The sequence below is a fragment of the Perca fluviatilis genome, chromosome 1, assembly GCF_010015445.1.
Source record: "Perca fluviatilis chromosome 1, GENO_Pfluv_1.0, whole genome shotgun sequence".
In the NCBI taxonomy this organism is placed as follows: domain Eukaryota; kingdom Metazoa; phylum Chordata; class Actinopteri; order Perciformes; family Percidae; genus Perca; species Perca fluviatilis.
The window spans coordinates 2,483,285-2,500,778 of record NC_053112.1 but is presented as its reverse complement, the minus strand read 5'-3'; the positions used below and the strand labels follow the sequence as shown (position 1 = coordinate 2,500,778).

Below are 17,494 nucleotides of genomic sequence, written 5' to 3'. Positions count from 1 at the left end.
GAAATATGGGCGGCGAAAATTATTCAGCCCCCTTTAAGTTAATACTTTGTAGCGCCACCTTTTGCGCGAGTGACATACAGCTGTAAGTCGCTTGGGGGGTATGTCTCTATCAGTTTTGCACATCGAGAGACTGACATTTTTGCCCATTCCTCCTTGCAAAACAGCTCGAGCTCAGTGAGGTTGGATGGAGAGCGTTTGTGAACAGCAGTTTTCAGTTCTTTCCACAGATTCTCGATTGATTCAGGTCTGGACTTGACTTGGCCATTCTAACACCTGGATATGTTTATTTGTGAACCATTCCATTGTAGATTTTGCTTTATGTTTTGGATCATTGTCTTGTTGGAAGACAAATCTCCGTCCCAGTCTCAGGTCTTTGCGGTCTCCATCAGGTTTTCTTCCAGAATGGTCCTGTATTTGGCTCCATCCATCTTCCCATCAATTTTAACCATCTTCCCTGTCCCTGCTGAAGAAAAGCAGGCCCAAACCATGATGCTGCCACCACCATGTTTGACAGTGGGGATGGTGTGTTCAGGGTGATGAGCTGTGTTGCTTTTACGCCAAACATAACGTTTTGCATTGTTGCCAAAAGTTCGATTTTGGTTTCATCTGACCAGAGCACCTTCTTCCATGTTTGGTGTGTCTCCCAGGTGGCTTTTGGCAAACTTTAAACGACACTTTTATGGATATCTTTAAGAAATGGCTTTCTTCTTGCCACTCTTCCATAAAGGCCAGATTTGTGCAGTATACGACTGATTGTTGTCCTATGGACAGAGTCTCCCACCTCAGCTGTAGATCTCTGCAGTTCATCCAGAGTGATCATGGGCCTCTTGGCTGCATCTCTGATCAGTCTTCTCATTGTATGAGCTGAAAGTTTAGAGGGACGGCCGGGTCTTCGTAGATTTGCAGTGGTCTGACACTCCTTCCATTTCAATATTATCGCTTGCACAGTGCTCCTTGGGATGTTTAAAGCTTGGGAAATCTTTTTGTATTCAAATCCGGCTTTAAACTTCTCCACAACAGTATCTCGGACCTGCCTGGTGTGTTCCTTGTTCTTCATGATGCTCTCTGCGCTTTACACGGACCTCTGAGACTATCACAGAGCAGGTGCATTTATACGGAGACTTGATTACACACAGCTGGATTCTATTTATCATCATTAGTCATTTAGGTCAACATTGGATCATTCAGAGATCCTCACTGAACTTCTGGAGAGAGTTTGCTGCACTGAAAGTAAAGGGGCTGAATAATTTTGCACGCCCACTTTTCAGTTTTTTATTTGTTAAAAAAGTTTGAAATAGCCAATGAATTTCGTTCCACTTCATAATTGGGACCCACTTGTTGTTGATTCTTCACAAAAAATTACAGTTTTATATCTTTATGTTTGAGGCCTGAAATGTGGCAAAAGGTCGAAACGTTCAAGGGGGCCGAATACTTTCGCAAGGCACTGTATATATCATGTTTTTACAACACAGATCGCACGATACAAAAAGAGGAATACAAACCAAAAAAGCTAGTGTTCAGATTTATTTAAAGGTGAATAATGTTTTCAGAGATTTAAAACATTTAAACAGACTTCCTTATGGTCAGTAAACTGGTCAATTACTGGTTCAGTTTTACCTGCTGCAAGTCCAGCTGGATTCTCCCCTCCTTCTTCTGGTCCAGAGTTCTGAACATCTCTGGGGAAGAAAAACAGTTTAAAACTTTAAAAATGCATTTCCACAAGCAAAGCCCAGGACATTTGGCCTGCTTTTTAATGGGGGATTGACTCTTCCCAAGTGTCCTTCCCAAATTGCAAAAGTGTTCCCAAGTGGTCTACCTTCCTGCGCAGCAATGCTAAGGAATTACTGGAATTGTTGGGTCTTTGTAAATTATAGTGTGGTCTAGACCTACGCTATCTGTAAACTGTCTTGAGATAACTCTTGTTATGATTTGATACTATAAATAAAATTTAAATTAATTTAATTAACGGCTAGCTTGTCAAAACTTGCACAGTTCTACTCCTTAAAGTGCTGGTAACCACATACTCCCAAATCAGGGCTCTAGATGGAAGTGGAAAATATTCTATTTTACAGGTTCAGGCTTTGAGGCCAAACGCTCCATTCCAGACACCCCCAGTTGGGGAAGGACACTTTGGGAAACTTTTTTACACTTGGGAATAGCCACCACCCCATTAAAAACAGGCCAAATAGTGTTAGGTAAGCCTAACCCAGCACAATTGGCCTGTTTTTAATAGGGGGATTGACAGTTCCTGTGTGTCCCCAAGTGGTCCACCTTCAGCTGTGTGAATGCTAGGTGCTAGCATGTCCAAACCAATACATTTCTACACACTGTTCCACAGTGACCCTCGTAGTCCAGGGGGGTAGTGCACGTAAAGTTGCCTGGAAAGGAGACCTGCGCAGCCGTCAGATGACTCCCGCCCACCCCCCATGGCACTCCCTAATAGTGAAGATTGTTGGGGCACACTATTACCGTTTAGGATTTTTAGCCTGTCTTGGGCTCATGGCCATTTGGCAGCCTTTCAAAGGAGAACTTGTCCTCCCAAGTGTCCTTCCCAAAGGGCATAAGTGTTCCCTTTTGGCATTTTGCATTTTGCAAAAGCGTTCCCTTTTTGGACTTAAAGTGTTACCTGTTGGCCCAAGGGATGATTGGGAAGTTTTTTGGCCACTTCGGATGAACATATGTTTCTTTTTGGCCAAAGTGTGCCCAAATGCCCATCAGGTTCCTAATCGGTGTGACCCCGGTGGATGAAATGGGAAAGCAGGACAATTGGCAAGAGGTTTAAAAAACCTTAGAGAAGCCCACGACGGGCCCGGTTTTCCGTTACCTTGGGTATAAAATGTTCCCGTTGGTCCCGTGAGTTGTAATTGGGGATAAGCTCTGGATAAAACGGGGTAAACTCAGGGTTACAGGTCTGCACATCCTCCGTATGTTCTAACGAGGACTACACAGAATCTGCAGAAGCAGAATTAGGAAGAATTTGAAAAACACAGAATGATAAAACACATCTCCACCTTGAGCAGAAAATCCGCTAAATTCTGCAGTTTTTAGTTCTGGATCACCGCTGAAAACTGTAAAAATATCTGGATCTGGTTGTAACTGCCCCTCCCCACTCTGCTGCTGTTAGTGTACCCAGGAAATAGAAGAGAGCAGTCGGAAGGGCTTGATTTCGAAAATCAAGTTTTTTACCCATCCCTAGTATAAAATGTAAAACGTGTGAAAAATCATCCATATTCTCCCTGCTTACCAAGATTTTGACAAAGGTAAACGGGAAGAACAATCTTTATTCTGAGCAGTTGTACGTTGGCAGAAGGAGGTACAGTTACTCTGTCATCCATCCCATTCTTCCCACTTATGTACACAAGCAGAACTGTCAGAAGTTGTCATTCACTGAACTTCCTGCTGCAACCACACTGACAGATGTAAATACAGAGGTTGTGTTCTTTTAGACTCACTGAACAGCAGCTCCAGTCGGATCAGGCAGCCGACGAAACAATCAGTCGATGGCAAAACTTGTGTCTAGCTTTTTGATGGATTTTATTCACGAATCATAGAACCCGTACTGTCACCTGGAAACCTGAACACACAGACACACACACACACACACACACACAGACACACACACACACACACACACATTCCCTTACACACACACACACTAACACACACACACACACAACACACACACAAGACACACACACACACAACCACAGACACACACACACTACACTGACACACGTGACACAACACACACACACACACAAACACCTCACACACACAGACACAAACCACACACATACACACACAGACTCCGAGACACACACACACATACACACACACACACACACACACACACCACTCACACACCCACCACCACACACACACACACAACAAACACAGACAGACAGACACACACACACACACACACAGACACACACACACAGACACCACACAGACACACACACACACACTAACACACACACACACACACACACCACAATACAGACACAACCACAATATCACCACCATCACACACAACACAGACTCAGACACACACACACACACACAAACACAGACACACTACATCACCACACTATCTCTCACACACACAAACAAAATACCACACACACACACATCACACACACACACACACACAGACAAATACACACACACACCGAGCAGACACAAAAACACACACACACAAAAACACACCCACACACACCACATAAACACATTAAAGCAGACACAAAAACACACACAAAACACAAACACACACACACAAACACCTACTAATTACGTTGGACGTCTTACAGTTTTTTCCGATTGCTAAACGACAGTGGGCACAACTGGAGTCACGTGTGCAAAACTCAAACTACAGTCTGCACCACCACCAGTCACCTGAGCTAAACAGTTCACATCATCTACAAAACTCATTCAAAGCAACACAACTCTTAACACACGTCTCAAACAGTATGCACAGGCCTCACTGAGATAACACACACACACACACACACACACACACACACACTGTCACTCAGAACACACTGAGGGTAAAAACACTAGCATCAAACACCAATACAGAAATTACAAACTTTCTCATCTTTACAGTTTGAACAATTTGAGTGACTTGACACTACTCAACAGTGTTTTTAAGGAAAAAATATAGATTGTATAGCATACCAATTTTTACATAAGATAAACAAAAAGGAATGAAAATCAGCAGTTTTCTTCAATAAAGTATTTTGTCTCTAGTAATTTATGGAATTACTGGGGGAAAAAAACTAAAGGTACAACAGTACTAAAGAATAGTGTGACTAATCCTGCCTCTCTCCAGCATCATGTGGCAAGTTCTCTTCATCACATTGGATGTCTGCATCATCTCTAAATACTAATGAATGTGGTGTTTCTATTGCTTTCACCTCCATTACTTTCTGAAAAACAGTAAGAGCGCAGTTTTACTATTGTAAAGATATAGTATTTTTCACTTTTTTTGTATAGCTGTGTATATAACCTCAGACATCTTCCCTGGACATATTGGTATCTTTGCTCTTTTACCTTTTTATCTCAAACACTACAGTGTATAATTATTTCATTCTTATTTGGTGTTTGTATACAAAAAAAGACTTTCTGAGCTTTCTCTGTATAAATACCATATATGTTCACTAACTAGTCTAAAACAAACACCTGCTTAGGCTTTCAGCTAAAATTGCAATCAGCAGTGTTTGATAGGCACCAGACTGAAATCTATTCTGTTTTGAATGTGTGGTTAACAGTTTTGACAGCAGTGTGTTAGCATTTGAACAAAGTGCTGTAAATCTACAGTGTTGTGCACGTTGTGGTTAAAGTCATGGGGTAAGTGTGTAGAGTTTTGAAAACTGTGTTCAAGCAATGAAAAACGAACAAGAGTTTGGTCCACATGAACTGCTGCTGTGCAGACTGTAGTTAGAGTTTTGCAGATGTGACTCCAGTTGTGCCCAGAGTCGTCTAGCAATCGAAAAAAACTGTAATGTATTGAAAGCGTGTTAGTCATTAAGGTTAATTATTAGGGCTGGGCGCATTATTATCGTGTTAACGCATTAATTAATTAACACCGACAATTATTTTATCGCACATTACAGTTTTTCACGATCGCTATGACAATTTTTTCAATACTTTTAACAACTTTCCTAAACTGTTGACGCACCAACACACCTACAACATACAATTGGCAAAACAGTTAATTTCATGTTCAAAATCACACATTGTAAACTAAACTCCAACACTAATTTTCAAAATACAATAATTCACTAACACAATACACTATGTTTACCAAAACAATGCAATCATGTCTCAAAATCAAATAATTCTTGCAAAACACTAACACATGTTCTCTCCCAACAGGAACATTTAGTCAATCATAGCACAATGTCATACAAAACACTAACATCCTATGGAATTACAGAAACTGCATTATTTTATATGTGTCAGCCAGGTCTGCCCTTATAGAATAGACAATAGTGATTGTATTGATCATAGATTGTGTTTTGCACTGCAGTTTCTCTTGAAGCCTCTCTACATTTTTGTTTTGTTGGGTTTAGTACATTTTTTTCAAAGAATATTTTTTGGGCTTTTCTGCCTTTATTTGACAGGACTGCTAGTTGAGAAAGGGGAAAGACATTCAGTAAATCATCACAAGTCGGATTTGAACCCTGGATCTCTGCGTTGAAGAATAAACCTCCAAGTATATGTGTGCCTGCTCTACCCACTGAGCCAACCCGGCCACCATTTTGTTTCTTTTGCTGCAGAGATTCAATACAAAAAATGATTGACCCATCTCAGAGTAGCTTTATAGAATGTACGGTTTATGAAAAAAGGAGACAGAGACAGAATTGTCCTGGTACTCCTCTTCCTCTCCCTCGTGAAGGCATTTTTCTTATTTTCTGTGTTCATCTACAGTATATTGTTCAAATAGGTCCTCTTTTACTGTATGTACTACCATATGATCATGCGATTGAAAGAACCTCAACACCTGAGTGTGTTTCCTAGAAGGGAATCAGCTATGATTGATCTATTTGCATAACTTCAATCAGCTGTTTCTCAATAAATGCATGTATAAAATGCAGGGGATATATTTGTGTTTCAATTTACAATATGATCAGCTGTTCACTTTGACTTTAGCCTATAAGTTAGGTTTAGAACATGATGTTATCTGTTCTGAAATACAGTGTGAAAGCATTTGTAAATTTGGCAGTAAAGATCCATTGTTTTGCTTTTGGTGGAGCTTGTGTGTAAAAGAAGTTCAAGCATTTTAAATTTGTGTTAACTGTATGCATTTTGTGTCAAAGCAACAAGAAATGTGTTAATTGTATAGCCTACACAGACAGATGTTGTGCTAACTGTGTTAAGAGTTAAGGAAAGTTGTTAAAAGTATTGAAAAAAGTGTCATAGCGATCGTAAAAAACTATAACGCAGTTTTTATTATTTCTTTTATTATTGTAAAAGTATGTTGTTCACAAGCTTTTATTTTGAAAAAGTTTGTTGCTGACCAATGCCGCGCTTACAGGAACCGGAAAAAAATTGGTATCAATGGTATCAACACACCGTTGATACCAGCAAATCTTTCAAGGAAACAAACAGTGGCGCGTCGGCAGACTACGTTAGATGCAGCGTTTGGGAGAAGTTTAGATAAACAAAGGCAAGAGAAGCTAACAAATACCATAGTGAAGAGGATAGCTACTGAGTGCGGGCCCATAGTGAAGAGGATAGCTACAGACTGCAGGCCCATAGTGAAGTGGATAGCTACAGACTACAGGCCCATAGCGAAGGGGATAGCTACAGACTGCAGGCCCATAGCGAAGGGGATAGCTACAGACTGCAGGCCCATAGCGAAGTGGATAGCTACAGACTGCAGGCCCATAGCGAAGGGATAGCTACAGACTGCAGGCCCATAGCGAAGGGGATAGCTACAGACTGCAGGCCCATAGCGAAGTGGATAGCTACAGACTGCAGGCCCATAGCGAAGTGGATAGCTACAGACTGCGGGCCCATAGCGAAGCGGATAGTTACAGACTGCGGGCCCATAGCGAAGGGGATAGCTACAGACTGCGGGCCCATAGCGAAGGGGATAGTTACAGACTGCGGGCCCATAGCGAAGGGGATAGCTACAGACTGCGGGCCCATAGCGAAGGGGATAGCTACAGACTGCAGGCCCATAGCGAAGCGGATAGCTACAGACTGCGGGCCCATATTGAAGGGGATAGCTACAGACTGCAGGCCCATAGCGAAGTGGATAGCTACAGACTGCAGGCCCATAGCGAAGTGGATAGCTACAGACTGCAGGCCCATAGTTAAGTGGACAGCTACAGACTGCAGGCCCATAGCGAAGTGGATAGCTACAGACTGCAGGTCCATAGTTAAGTGGATAGCTACAGACTGCAGGCCCATAGTGAAGTGGATAGCTACAGACTGCAGGCCCAAAGTGAAGTGGATAGCTACAGACTGCGGGCCCATAGAGAAGTGGATAGCTACAGACTGCGGGCCCATAGTGAAGCGGATAGCTACAGACTGCAGGCCCATAGCGAAGTGGATAGCTACAGACTGCAGGCCCACAGTGAAGTGGATAGCTACAGACTGCAGGCCCACAGTGAAGTGGATAGCTACAGACTGCAGGTCCATTAGTGTTGTGGAGGACGTCGGTCTGAGAAACATTCTGAGAATCGCAACAAAGGACGGCAGGTATGAGATTCCCTCAAGACGCACCATCACAAAAAGAATACACCAGTTGTATGAAAAGGAAAGGACCGCAAAAGAGACACCTTTACAACGTGTTCCTCTCACTGGGGACTACTGGACATCACTGGGTAACCATAGTTACCTCGGAGTTACAGTGCATTATATTGATGATCAGTGGGCGCTGCATTCACATGCTCTGACTGTAATGAAAACAGAGGAGAGACATTATGCTAAAACTTGTGCAGGACACTTTATTGAAGTTGCACAGCAGTGGAATGTGTCCTATTAATGATAACATGAATGCCCTGGCAGTGGCAATAAGCTTTAATTTTGTATTTGCTTTGATTACATTGTTTAAGTTGAGATTTACACTAAATATTTTATTTAACTGCTACTGTATAAACAAAATGCTGATATTAAGTGTTTGCAGAACAAATGTTATGACACTTTAGTTCATATGGCAGAACATTTAAAATAAAATTGCGCTATACACTACTTTTGAATTAATTATTGGATTTTACGTATAACAATGTGATTAATCGCGATTAATCAGGGAAATCATGCGATTAATCGTGATTAAAACTTGTAATCGTTGCCCAGCCCTATTAATTATGTCTAAAACACACTTTTAGATTTGTGAAAGCTTTATTTTATTTGAAAAAATGCAATATAGGAGGATTTCGCATAGACCAGGTTTCATATGTAGACCAGGTTGGATGAGGTCCAAATCCAAAACTACTATTTATAATTTAGTCCAGATTTTAGAAATCTAGGTATAGTGGTTTTCAATGTGGATCTTGTTCAAAGTTGTCATCATGTGAAAAAAAACTGTAAATTCTCCCTCCATTGCATTTTCACAAATAGAATACAGCTTTTAAAAAATGTGAGACTGTGTTTTTAAGAATAGTTATCTTAAAAACTTTAGTCCAGATTTGACAATAGTTATCTTAAAAACTTTAGTCCATATTTGACAAGTCTAGATGTAGTGGTTTTGGATCTGGTCCTGGTCCAATGTGGTCTACATTTAAAAAAACTCTGTAATCTTCCTTTTTTGTGTTCTCATAAAGACAATAAAGTTTTCACAATCTAAAAGTGTGTATTAGACAAAATTAATAATTTACCTTAATGACTTACACGCTTTCAATACAGTCAGAGGTTAAAAAATGGAGGATAAGTCACTCAGCAGTGAAAGTTATGTTTCTCTGCTGAATCCGACGCTGTGAATTGGATGCTAACTTGAGGTTTAAGGTTTCCTTAAATTTCCCCTTAACCGCCGAATCGGAAGCTGTGAATCGGAAGCCAACATCAGCGTTGTATTAAGGTCTCAGCCACAATCCTGAAGCCAGCGTCCAGTTCTTCTGTCTCTCAGCTCTACACCCCCAACACATCAAACACACAACAGAGTCCCGGGGCAGTGTAGAGAGGCATCTCCAGGCGCCAGGCGCCCACAGGAAGGGGCATACAAATATATACTGCTGGAGCTGCTCCCCCCGCGACCCGACACCGGATAAGCGGAAGAAGAAGATAGAAAGAGAAGATATATTAAAGGTCCCATGGCATTAAAATTTCACTTTATGAGGTTTTCTAACATTAATATGAGTTCCCCCAGCCTGCCTATGGTCCCCCAGTAGCTAGAAATGGTGATAGGTGTAAACCGAGCCCTGGGTATCCTGCTCTGCCTTTGAGAAAATGAAAGCTCAGATGGGCCGATCTGGAATCTTCTCCTTATGAGTTCATAAGGAGCAAGGTTACCTCCCCCTTTCTCTGCACCCCCACCCTCCAGCTTGCCCTAAGCTTGTCTTCAGATACAGTATTAGGGGACCACTAAGGTCTATATAAAAGAGACTTCAGATACAGTATTAGAGGACCACTAAGGTCTATATAAAAGATACTTCAGATTCAGTATTAGGGGACCCCTAAGGTCTATATAAAAGAGACTTTGGATACAGTATTAGGGGACCACTAAGGTCTATATAAAAGAGACTTTGGATACAGTATAATGGGACCACTATTGTCGATATAAAAGAGACTTCAGATACAGTATTAGAGGACCACTAAGGTCTATATAAAAGAGACTTCAGATACAGTATTAGGGGACCACTAAGTTCTATATAAAAGAGACTTCAGATACAGTATTAGGGGACCACTAAGGCCTATATTAAAGAGACTTCAGATACAGTATTAGGGGACCACTAAGGTCTATATAAAAGAGACTTCAGATAAAGTATTAGGGGACCACTAAGGTCTATATAAAAGAGGCTTCAGATACAGTATTACAGGACCACTAAGGTCTATATAAAAGAGACTTCCGATACAGTATTAGGGGACCACTAAGGTCTACATAAAAGAGACTTCAGATACAGTATTAGGGGACCACTAAGGTCTATATAAAAGCATCCAAAGAGCACCATGTCATGGGACCTTTAATACTTGGAAAATGTAAAGTAATCCTTAAAACAAGGCACCAAAACATAGAGTGTTGTTGTTATTGAGTCAATATGAATAAAGAGACAGTTTGACTGTAGATGTATATCAGATATCTGTTGGTTAGTTTGATGCCACCACTCTCTGTTGATGCAGATTGTACGGTGGCCCAGAGGGTTCAAGAGAAATGCAAAAGCCACAATACAAATATAACAGAAGTGAGCGTCCACATTTGTGTTGTAGTGTTTGTATTTGTGTTGAGCCGGCTGGGCCACTGTAAGTTTTAGTTTGCTGTCATGAGTGTATAGACTGTTGTTCCTCCATCATTTAATAATTAACCTGTTCTGTTTCTTCTTCTTTTGGGGCTTCAGTGTTCCTGCAGTTTGGACTCTTTGGAGTTGTGTCAGTGTCTCCAGCTGCCATCAGAGTGCTGACTGACAGCTTTAGTAACGCTGCCAGCTGCTTCTGACTGGCAGAACTACAGCTCAGACCGGCCCTCTGCTCTGACGTCAGACTGACATTTCTAGGTTGGGATTTAAAGGTGGGAGGAATTGATGAACACAGACAGCAGCAGCGTCTGTCAGAGTCTGCAGACGGAGGAGGACGTCTCTCTGACCTCATCTGGACGGGACTTTAAAAGGTGAGCAGCCTGACAGGTAACATTACACACCTTTGATGGAGAAACTCTACTGTCACTCCTTATATTTGGGGGATTCATAATATACGTCAACACTGATGTTTACTGTTTGTAGATCTGAATATTCACTAATTAATTTACTAATTATTCTGGGATTTGTGACTTTTTCACCAAAGTGAGCCTTTATATGTTCAGTGAAGTCAGATTTAATCAACAGTAAACAAGTTAGATTTAAATCCCTTCACTTCTGAGGAATGAGGGCGTGTCTTTCTGCTCCGACAGCCTGAAGACTTTTTACGCTCTGACTGAAACTTGATCAGCTGGTTACTCTCTGACAGCACTAAACTACCCCCCCCCCCCCGCCCCGCCACTGCTGTTGTCTTTACCTGGAGACAAAGTTAGGAGACTCCATGTTGGGGAGGCGGGGCCTGTGTTGTACTCCTCAGAGAGGTATTTTTAATTGGCAAGTGTTCAAACCTGCATATTGTCTCTGGCAGTTACTGGAGCCAGGAAATCCTAATATGGGCAAAGAGGGTGTAGCCTGGGTGGGTGGAGCTGAGCTGTGATAGGCTGGGACAGTTTGTTTTCTTCAGGTAGGACAGCAGGATGTTCATTGCACCAACCAAAATGTTTAAATAAATGTTTTGCTACGTTTTGTCGAAGCTGTATATGTCCTTGACAAAATACACAAATACCCATTTACATTCAGTTATCTGGGGTTAAGAGGTCAAGGGACCCCGTTAAAAAGGGCTATGCAAGTTTTTTTCTTGCCCAAATTGAGCTTAATTTTTGGAGCATTATTTACTGAAGCTCTTTCCCTGACAGGCAGCGCTGGAAGTATTCAGATCCTTTACTGCAGTAAAAGCACTAATACCAAACTGTAAAATGAGTTGTGTGTTTAATGGTCTAATCATTTCAGCTGGACTTGTAGGCAGTTATATTGTTGGCTAGTTTACTTTAGATTAAAACATCCGATTTTATAAACTACGCACTGCTGGGTGTGCGAGTGTGTGTGTGTGTGTGTGTGTGTGTTCTCTCTGAAATGTAGCGGAGTAGAAGTAGAAAGTGGCATGAAAAGAAAAGACTCACGTAAAGTGTTGGGGGGGTAGTATGAGAGAGGAGGAGGTAGAGGAGGTAGTATGTATGGAAAGATAGCCTGACAAGCCAGACCCACATCAAGATGTTGGGTCTGGGAACTCACCATTGGCAGGGCTCAATCCAAGGGGCAGGATAAAACGGTTGTCTTTCAAATTCCCTCTGCATTTAATAGGATAGCGCTCCAACCAGGCAGAGCAACGAAGAAGGTAGCAGAGCTAGTTGATAGATTAAACTTTTGCCGTATCCGGTCGGCAAAACTGCGAACACATCTTCCTTTTTTAAGAATGACTTCTGTGCCATTCTTTGTTCTTTTCTCAAAGAAAAGCTGAACTCCAAGTCTTCCAGAAGACCGTTGTTCCCAGCAGCAGCCGCCATAAGCCCCGCCCACCGACTCTATACACGATGTGATTGGCCTGACCAGAGTTTGGTTTTTCCCGCTCGCAAGCCAACAGAGAGTGGCTAGACCACCCTGGCTGCAAATTAAATTTGCTGCCGCTAGGGTGTGTCTAGATTTCTAGGCTAATGGAAAGAAGCTTGATGATATAAAATCACTTTTTTATTTTAGCTACTTGTTGTTTATTTTCATACAGTGCAAAACTGCCAAAACTGATGTTCAAGGAGAGTTTTAATTACACATGATTTAAAGTTAAACCATGATGTAATCCAGAGATCTTCAACAGGAGGCCACCAAAGTATTGGTAGTTTTTTGTTTATATTAAAATGTCTCAACATGATTTCAATATATTATTAGCAAATATAAATCAACCTATTTGAAGAACAATAACATTGAAGTTAGAATAAGTGGTCCATAGGTAAGGTAGCCATCCACAGATCCAGTTCATAAGGATTCACTGTGCTACGTGTATGTTTAACATTAAAACATAATTACAGTTATTATTTAAAGGGACACTTCACCGATTTAGCTTTAAGCTTTGTATCAGTAGAAACCCGGTAGTATTTTTGAATGGCCGTGCTTCCCTACCTCATGTCACCCTGAGAGGGGAGATCTCTGTATTGTGGGTCTGGAAAAAAGCCTCAGATGATGCAAAATGACGATTTTTGCGTCATCTGAGGCTTTTTTGCCCAGAGGCAAAAGACTACAGCCAGTATTAGGAGCCACTTCCGCATAGCCCATAGGGGGTTGGACTGTCGGCTTTTTCCGGAGATTGCCGAGGAAAAAACGAGTGTCAGCCATCTTGAATCCTCGCTTAGCTTCTCAGCAGGAGCAGAAACTGTTCATCCCGAAGGAAATGTTAGAACAACAATTATGTGCATTCAAACTACCGCACATGTGTACCACCGGGATACATTGGTACAGATCGGAGAATATGCAGGACACTTTATTACAGACGCAATACTTGACACACTACGCGAGCTTTGCCTGCATGGAGACCAGCGGTGGTGCTCGATTCCTGTGGCCGGTAAAGAGACCTCATCAGCAGGGAGCGTTGAACGAGTGTGCCGGTGGAAAGCTAACGCTAGCCGGCCACCTGTTCCACCAATCCTGCTTGCAAGTGTCCGCTCATTAAACAAACTGGACTACATCCAACTTCAACGAAACTCCCAATGTGAGTTCAGAGACTGCTGTGTTTTTGTTGTTGGAAATATTGCTGTGGACAATCCAGCCTGTTGCTCTGTCACTGGGTAAGACTACTAGTGGAGGTGGGCTGTGTTACCATGGACTGCCTGTTGCAGAAATGGGGTGATTTGTATCCAACTAACTGCTAACTGCTGGTGGAGTTTGTGACTGTAAAATGCCGACAATTCTAGCTACATCCCACGCAAATGTACAGCTGTGTTTATACTCGATGTTTATACCACAGCCCACCAAGAGCTAATGCTAGTAGCTATGTGTTAGCCTTCTTTTATGGCTTGGTTGAATTCTAATGTAGAATGCGGTCTGTTATTTCTTGTTATACCATGGTCTGGGTGAATACTCGATTCTGATTGGCTGCAGGGTGTCCATTAAAAAGTGATGTAGGACACCTAGTAAAGGAGTTTGGTGAAACTGACTGTTTATTGTTCTAAATGAATGCGCTACATTAAATCAATAAGGAAATGCGTTTTTATTATTTCCAACTCGTCCTCTGAACACCACAGGATGGAGCTAAAACACACAGGCTGCAAGAAGTAAGTTATACTGGCCCTCTGGACTGACTCAGTTTCACAGAGAATAACGTTATCTTACATATCTCAGCTCGCTGCTTCAGGCTGCGCCGCTGCAGCCGACAGCAACGTTACACATCGCGGATCAAATTCTTCGTAAAAGTCGTTATATTGTTTTTGGGACAATGACATGGCTGATAGCTAGCTTGTCTTGTTGTTCAACATACTGTCAAATTATTTTTACTGATTGCCAACTGTACACAATGTTATTGACTTTGGATCTTGCTAGCATAGCGTTAGCTTTCTGGCTCGTAGCTAAACTGAAGGCTTCTATCAGCTGAGCGGACTATATGAATATCTCCGGTTGCTAAGGGAGGCAAGTCGTATCTAAGGTTCTTCCTAATTCCTGGTGGAGAGAACAACGTTTGCATTGCATAAGAACCTGATGGATGGGATGGGAATGATTGTTCCAGGTATTAGTCAAACCGTCAGGCGTAACCAGGGAAACGTAGTTATTGTTTGGATAAACTTTAGATTTCGATTATAAAACTAATTAAAATATGAACTAATGTTTTAAAAATATGTTATTTGGGAAGTGACCATGGTATAAGCAGGTTAATGCCCTTCGAGGTGTCCATTGTCAGGTAGTAATGGACTTCGGCGTTGGACGGTTCACGCCTTGCCGTCGTCCATTAATACCTGACAATGGACACCTCGTCGGGCATTAACCCTTACATAACAGACCGCTGCTAAGGATAACACACCGTTGCCATGCATAGCAGAGTGTTGCCATGGACACAGTTCTGTTCACTCTGGAGCTATCAATCAATCTGCTGAAAGAAGTCCGGATAATGTATCAGCTGTGGCAAAAACGTATATATTTTAAATGTGTAACACCACTTGAAACGTTTTTTCGTGTATATGGTTGAAATGACAATAAAACACACTTGTTGAGTTGATCGCCTCACTGTCTGTCTGTAAAGGGTAGGCGTGGCTTGGGAGTAGACGCTAAAGCAGCAAAGCAAGTGCATTCTGGGATTTGGTGTCTTTCATCCACATGAGCCAAAAACACATTTTCTGGCTTTTCTTGGCCTAGAAGCCACCAATTTCTAAATAAAATTCACATTTCTACTACATAAGTGACCCAATTTAAATATATATTCATCTTTCCAATGGTGAAATATTCCTTTTAATGAATTAGTATTATATGCATTAAAAATGTATGTATAAAGGCTTTAGGCCACTGTACACATTACTGTAGGCCCAGATTATTATGCAACTTCATTTGATATAATATATGTAGTAGGGGCTCCCTGCCTCGTCTCTCTTTCAGTTAAGGGGTCCGTGGCTTAAAAACGTTGACGAGCCCTGATTTAATCTGATTGAAACATGTCTTGGGTACTCGTAGGGTACAGATTTGATCATTGGCAAATTATCAATCAGAATCAGAATCAGAAAAGCTTTATTGCCAAGTAAATTTTTTACACATACAAGGAATCTGTTTTGGTGTCGTAGGTGCATGTCACACATTATCTAAATAAGTTAAACAAACAGGTTAACAGAACAGACAATATAAGTATAAATATATAAATATAAATATATGTGTATATATACACACACAGGATGTAATAAAATAAGAGTAACAATTAAGATAAAAAGAGCAGATTAAGTACAGTGGCATGTAGAGCCAGAGGTGGGTGTGGAGAGAGTCAGGGTGGTTTCCGGGCCTTGTTAATAAGGCTAGTGGCGGAGGGGAAAAAGCTGTCCTTGTGACGTGAGGTTTTGGTCCTGATGGACCTCAGCCTCCTGCCAGAGGGGAGTAGCTCAAAGAGTTTGTGTCCGGGGTGGGAGGGGTCAGCCACAATCTTTCCAGCACGCTTCAGAGTCCTGGTGGCGTAAAGGTCCTGGAGCGGTGGGAGATTGCAGCCAATCACCTTCTCAGCTGACCAAATGACACGCTGCAGTCTGCCCTTGTCCTTGGCAGTGGCAGCAGCGTACCAGATGGTGATGGAGGATGTGAGGATGGACTCAATGATGGCTGTGTAGAAGTGCACCATCATTGTCATTGGCAGGTTGAATTTCTTCAGCTGCCGCAGGAAGTACATCCTCTGTTGTGCTTTCTTGATGAGGGAGCTGATGTTCAGCTCCCACTTGAGGTCCTGGGAGATTGTAGTCCCCAGGAAGCGGAAAGACTCCACAATGTTAATTGTGGAGTCACTGAGTGTGATAGGGGCAGGTGGGGCTGAATTCTTCCTGAAGTCCACGACCATCTCCACTGTCTTTAGAGCGTTGAGCTCTAGTTTGTTTTGCTTGCACCACATCACCAGGTGGTCAGCCTCCGACCTGTAGGCGGACTCGTCTCCATCAGAGATGAGTCCGATGAGGGAGGTTTCGTCCGCGAACTTCAGAAGCTTGACAGACTGGTGACTGGAAGTGCAGCTGTTGGTGTACAGGGAGAAGAGTAAAGGAGAAAGAACACAGCCCTGAGGGGATCCGGTGCTGATGGTCTGTGAGTCGGAGATGTCTTTCCCCAGCTTCACAATCTGCTTCCTGTCAGACAGGAAGTCAGTGATCCACCAGCAGGTGGAGTCAGGCACACCAAGCAGGGAGAGTTTCTCCTGGAGCAGAGCCGGGATGATGGTGTTAAAGGCAGAGCTGAAGTCCACAAACAGGATCCTGGTGTAGTTTCCTGTGGAGTCCAGGTGCCGGAGGATGTAGTGGAGGGCCAGGTTGACTGCATCATCTACAGACCTGTTGGCTCTGTAGGCATACTGCAGGGGGTCCAGGAGGGGGTCGGTGATGGCTTTGAGGTGTGAAAGCACAAGGTGCTCAAAGGACTTAATAACTACAGAGGTCAGGGCGACGGGTCTGAAGTCATTAAGTCCTGTGGTCCTAGGCTTCTTGGGCACGGGGATGATTGTTGAGGACTTGAAGCAGGCTGGCACGTGGCATGTCTCCAGTGAGGTGTTGAAAATGTCTGTGAACACTGGAGACAGCTGGTCAGCACAGTGCTTCAAGCTG

At 42.5% G+C, this 17,494-nt stretch overlaps 1 protein-coding gene across 3 annotated transcripts in view; it reads left to right on the top strand.

Moving 5' to 3' along the window:
- The first annotated feature begins 11,147 nt into the window (after positions 1–11,147).
- Positions 11,148–17,494, top strand: part of LOC120566128 (neoverrucotoxin subunit beta-like) — a 29,740-nt gene continuing 23,393 nt past the window's right edge. For 2 of the 3 annotated variants that reach the window (XM_039812407.1, XM_039812400.1), the window contains exon 1: positions 11,148–11,272. The gene's annotated coding sequence lies outside the window, so the exon portion shown is untranslated. The remainder of the gene's footprint in view (positions 11,273–17,494) is intronic. The other variant, XM_039812416.1, reaches the window with a different exon arrangement.